This window comes from Nelumbo nucifera, chromosome 1, assembly GCF_055504915.1.
Source record: "Nelumbo nucifera cultivar China Antique chromosome 1, China Antique-T2T, whole genome shotgun sequence".
NCBI lineage: Eukaryota > Viridiplantae > Streptophyta > Magnoliopsida > Proteales > Nelumbonaceae > Nelumbo > Nelumbo nucifera.
The window spans coordinates 163,852,265-163,858,548 of NC_142649.1; positions in this window are offsets into that span (position 1 = coordinate 163,852,265).

The following is a 6,284-nucleotide window of genomic DNA, read 5'->3' on the forward strand; positions in this document are numbered from 1 at the left end:
GTTGGGGACACATAAACAGAAAGATAGTTAACCATTCACTTATTGCTACTACTAGTAGGTAACAGGTGCTAGATATACTAGTCTGTCCGTCAGGCCAGACCGGTATCGATAGCTCTGGTCTAAGACAAAGGGGCAATCGAGACATTGTCAGTCTCAGCATAATCATGCATACTGTAAAGTACTGTTAACAAAAGAAAAAGATGCCTAGTCTCTGATGTGTGCAGCACCTGGTTTTATTCAATTGGTGTAGATGACTTTTTGTGGAGAATATGCTGTGGATGTGGAAGTAGAATTGCTATTCAAAAGGGGGACTTTGGCATGGACCGACAACTCTGAAACACTACTCTGTTTACATCTCTTTTTGTTTCTTATTGTTATTTTAGTTTGACCAGTTGATTATTTGTCAAGTAATCTAAGGCATTTGATGGTACATATTTGATCAGGCCGATCTGACATCTGGAAAATCCATTTGACTCCACAATTCCCCATGGGTGTGACACCTCATAGGTTGAATTGTGTTTTCTTCATTTCAAACGAGGAAACCTTGATTTTTCTCTTCTTTCACTCTTCCTTTGACTGAACATTTTACGCTGGCGCCTTGCAGATGCAGAATCTTGGGATTTACTATCAACTATGAAAGGCAAATCTGTTTTCCAACAGCTCGGGTTTCCTACCCACGCTTGCCCACATGACATGGCAGGCACACATGGAGAACACCTCCTGTGATTGTATGTTATTTTGTGGGTAGGAGATCTGGAGTCGTTTTCCAAAGCTAACATCTAATGGGGAAGATGGTTAATGGGTTGGTCAGGTCGGGTAGATTCAAGGAATGGCGTGTGTACAAGTTGTACTTTTGTTGTATAGATATCATCAGATCAGTGAAAACTGAAGCACACCTTTACCCTTCCATGATGTTTGATCTTGTCACTGGATCTGCAGGGGGTATGACATTGTTGAGTTCTGGGAGTTTGTTTAAAGGTACAGGAACCCATCAACGGCCTATATACTCACTCATAAACCATTGTTGAGTTCTGGGAGTTTGTTTAAGGAATGCCAAATGCAGCCTGAAGATCCCTTTTAGGGGCCAAATGCCCAAATCAACGTGAAAGATTCCTAGATACTTCCCCTAGACGACCTCTCTAGCGTTTATTCCTGCACGATTACACGTTATACGTAGATAAAAAAAGAATAGATATATTATTATTATGCATGAAGTTAGCCAAGAATAATCTTGTTCTCTTTCTAGAGGCGCAGGAAAATGACTTTCCAGTTTCCGCCACATATGGCCGCTGATGTGGAAAACTAAACTCATCCATGATCCATCTGATGAAGGAACCATTGAAGTTTGAATCACCTAGGTGGATAACATTCTATCCCCTTATCTCACTGTGAACCCCTTTTGCCTAAATACACTTCAAATTTTAAAATAATCAAAATATAACAAAAAAAAGGGGTCTTTTCGCTCTCTGGTGTACCGCCCATGAATATAAACTTGCCACATAAAATGATGTAGTAGACCAAATGAACCTATATGGACCAGCCAAAATGGGTTCTCTTGAGAGATAACTTGACCTCGGTAGTTGGTAGTTTTCTATGTATCAAAACAGACAAGCAAGTGGAGGATGGGCTTGAATCCTCATGCAGTCCAACCCATGTCTGGTTGGGCCTGCAATGTATGACCACATTAAAAGAAATTGAAGGTTAACCTAGGGCTCGTTTGGGAGGGATGAGCTAAATAAAAGCTTTGGTTCAGCTGCTTTGAAGAAATGCCTTGGAGCCCATTTGGGAGGGCTTCATTGATTGAGCTATGCTGACTGATCTGTTTCCGAGAAGCTACCAAAAATGCTTCATCAGAAAGTTGATTTTGCAGTTCATGTAAGCCTATTTCTGGATTTTTAGGATTTTCAGCAAACATGACTTCATGGCTTTCCATCATGGTTTTCAAAACTGGACTGGACCAGGCAGTCGGACCGGAAAAACTGGGAACTGGTCAGGTGACCGTTCTGTTTTACCCCAGAACCGTTATTTCGTCAAAAATCGTTGATTTGGTCAACAAACCGCTGACATGGGTGGTCTAACCATTCGAACCATTCAATGGTTTTGGCTGTTTCTTATTAATTTTTTTTTTTTATTTTTTATCAGAACAGGCCATTTGTTCGGTTCAAACGGTTGGACCGTTTGACCCGGGAACTGGACCCCTGACCGGTTTATTGTCTGGTTCGGTTTTAAAAACCTTGCTTTCCATGTGTGAGGCCTATCTTGCAATGCCGGAAGCTGCCGTGTGAAAGTCCTCCCAAACATACACTTGGTTCAGCTAGATAGACATATGTTTGTTGACAACTGGCTTAACTGCCTAAGAATAATTGCATGGTTTTCAAAACCGGACCGGAAAACTGGGAATCAGTCAGGAGACCGGTTCCGTTTTACCCCAGAACCGTTATTTTGCCCAAAACTGTTGATTTGGTCAGCAAACCGCTGACCCGGGCAGTCCCATTCAAACTGTCCAACGATTTTGGTCGTTTTTCATTTTTTTTTGTCAGAATGGACTGTTCGTTTGATTTGAATGGTTGGACCATTCAACACAGGAACCGGAACCCTGACCAGTTTATTGTCCGATTTGGTTTTAAAAACCTTGAACATTCCCAATAAGCTATTCAAAAGAGGATGAAGTGGACAAACCTTCGACTGACTCATTGACAGCCGATTTGGCTCTCCAGATTTTTTCACCAAACATAGCTCGTGGCCTGTCCGTGTGGGCAACATGTTACATGTATGGATAGCCCAGAAGCCAATGCACTCGTTTGGGAGGGCGTCAGTGTTGATTAAAATGCATTGACTGAGCCAATTTGGAGAAGTTACCAAAAATAACTTCTCCGCTCATGTAAGTTTTTTTTTTTTTTTTTTGCTTTTGGGTTTTTCACCAAACATAGCATCATGGCTTTCTAAGTAGCACCTAACTTGCAAAGCCAGAAGCCGCTGTTGCGTGAAAGCCCTCCCAAACAGGCACCTAATCAATCCAACCTCTAAACTTTAAGCCAGATTGCCTGCCTATCAGCAGGGTCCAATGTTTTCAAACTATTCCTAGAATGTGCTCAGTTTTTTTTTTTTCTTCTTTTGGATTTGAAACTCAAAATTTTGAGACAATATCAGTGGCTGTGGCTTTTCAGCATAACTAGCAAAAAGCATGCAACAGGAATATATTCCTCTGGTTGTGGTGGAAGAGCATAATCATCATCCCTTTTTTCATTTCTATCCTTTACACTGGATAAATATGTCTAGCTACTTTGAATTTTTCTCCTTCCAGCCTTTTACATTATCTGGTTTATCTGATCAACAGTTAAGCATATTATGAAGCGCAATCATACTTTTGATTTGCCAATTACCATCGACCAAACCAGGTTTATGATAGAGTTGGTTCAATCTACAGTTTGGAAGGTGGTTCTATATTTTCAAAGTAATTGAAAGATTTCCAATATGATGTGCTGGTTCAATTTCAAACTTTTAGGGAACTAAAGATGAGCAGATCATCAAGACAAAAGCACCTTTCAGAAATGGGTTATGATAACTCAATCGGATTCCTTTCAGACCAACATTAGATCTAATTACTGGAGCACACTGGTTTCATAATCTGGATGCACTACGAATGTATTTTCTCACACTCACTTTATGATGGTTTGATAGATTGATACTGTCCAAACAGATCTTTGTGATTATAAATTAAGAAATTTTACAAACTGCCCTTTTTCCTGTCCTTTAGCATTTGGGGTTCTCTAATCTAAGCCTGTATATATAGCTGATAATACTGAACCACAGTTTTGTTGGAATTATTCACCTTTCTTCTCTGTAGGCAGGATCAAGTAATTGAACTTTGGTCAATCTAGAATTCCTCAGTAAACCAAATCTAGACATCATGATCTCCGGCTTTGGCGAAGTTGCACCAGTCGATCTATGCATTCAGTGATAAGGTAGTACTTTGGTGAATTAGCTCCAAGATATTGCTTTATTGACAGATTGTGGGTTACATTATTGGATTAGGAGTTGCCCATCTTTCACTTTATAAAAAGGGGCTTGATGAGCTTAAAAGTATTCATGGAAAGTTGTGCTTGTGAAATTAGACTTACATAAAATCTTTTTTTTCCATTTTATTTAATTTATTTGTTTACTTGAAAACATTACAAAAAATCATGATTTTTAAAACTGAACCGGTCAGGGGTTCAGTTACCGGGTCGAACAGTCTGACTGTTTGGCCCGAATGCTCGACCTATTCTGATAAAAAAATAAAAAAAATAAAAAAAATAAAAAATGGTCAAAACCGTTCAAATGGTTAACCACTCGGTTCAGTGGTTTGCTGACCAAAATCAATGGTTTTGGGGGGAAATTCGGTTTTTGGAGAAAACAGAACCGGTTACCTGACCGGTTCCCATTTTTTCTGGTCCAACCGTCTGGTCCGGTCCAATTTCGAAAACCATGCAAAAAATGACTTACAAAATATGTATGTATGTATTTATGTATGTATATATGATGAACAAGATCAATCACACCATGCATGTAACAGAAAATCTTAAATGACACACATGGGTTCAATTTCTTTCTTTCTTTCTTCCTTTTTATATCTTTTTAGGTAGAAAGAGGTCAATTTCAAAACCAAAGGGCTTAGGTAACTAACTGAATAAATTCATCAGTAAGCTTCCTGTGCATTAGTCCTCCAAAAATTTATACTTTTCCAGTGTCTACTTCTCTTTAGCTGCATTAGTCCTCCAAAAAGCTTTTAACAGACCAACCCAGTTTGCCTTGACATTTAAGCTTGGAATCACACTAGCTAGCTAGTTGCGTATTCTCCCATGATGAAGGTTCTCCACCTCCCATCTTCTTTTTTCCCCAGTGGAAAAGAAAAAGAGGTGTCCTTTACTTGAGAATAAACTCAAATGTCAAGATACTCAAATAAGTAAGATCCTCTAGGACTGTTTAATAAACTTCATGCAGTAATTAATTCAATTAAAATCCCATATCAATGATGTCAATCATTTGCATAATTCCTTAAGTAGTAAATTCTCTATGGCACTTATTTCAGAGAATGGAGCCAAGACCCAATCAGTGTTTAAATCCCGGTCCGGTTCAGTGGGCCAAACCATGATAATGTCATTAATTATTATAAAAAAATTCAAAAAAACAAAGGATAAAAAACCAGAACCCATTTGATGGGTTAGATGGATTTACGGTTTAACCACCCGAGTTGATCGGTCATTGACCAAATCAATGTTGAATGGGTCAAACCATGATATCATTATTATAAAAAAAAATTCAAAAAACAAAGGATAAAAAACCGGAACCTATTTAATGGGTTAGATGGATTTACAGTTTAACCATCCGAGTTGATGGGTCATTGACCAAATCAATGCTTTTCTTTTCTTTTTGGCTTAGAGGTTGATCAGAACCGGGATTGTGATTGAATCACCGGTCTAACCAGCCAGATCTATCCACGACGGGTTGAAAACAGTGGACCCAAGGCTTTGTTTAATAGTGTCTTATACATGGATTAATAAGAGAAATTGCGAAGGTTAAAGCAATTCAGGAGTTGACCTCAAAATAGAATAAGGTAGCCCATTCTCTTATTTAAATCCCATTTATTATCTAATCTGTGACAAAAAGTCCTTTAACTTCTCCATCAAACAATTTCTAATTATATTTGCTTTTAGGCATAATTTACCCTAATTTCATTGCTCACTTTCTTAAAAAATGTATCCTATATTAACTTCATCACTGGTGTGAAAAGAATGCTGAGGATGGTGTAATAAGTGGACTCCATGTCATCTGACCCAAGAAAGAATCTCTCCCCATCCTCACGTATATAAGGACCCATGAAAGATAATGCATGGCCAAATCAATCTCAAAGTTCTCTCTCTCTCTCTCATTAAAACGAGCTGAGGGTTGAGGGGAATGTTGTCTGGTTCGAGACCATTCATGTGAAAGAAGATAAAATCAGCATCAGATGGGTGATTTCGGACCAGGCTTCATTCCCCCCAACTCGGAAGAATTTCGTGCTGCCATGATCATCCGATGACCTCTGGTTGTAATTTGGTGTATTTTCTTCACTGACTCACTGATCAATGCCCTATTTCCTACTAGCTATACCTGCATCAACTACTACTGTGTTCATTTGTTTCAACAAGTAATTGTAGAACTTTTTCTGTTTTCTCATGCGGAGATGACGGTGAGTTCTTTCTTGTTTCTTCCAGGCTAACAGAAATACACAGACGATGGTTAATTAAGACATGCATGGAACT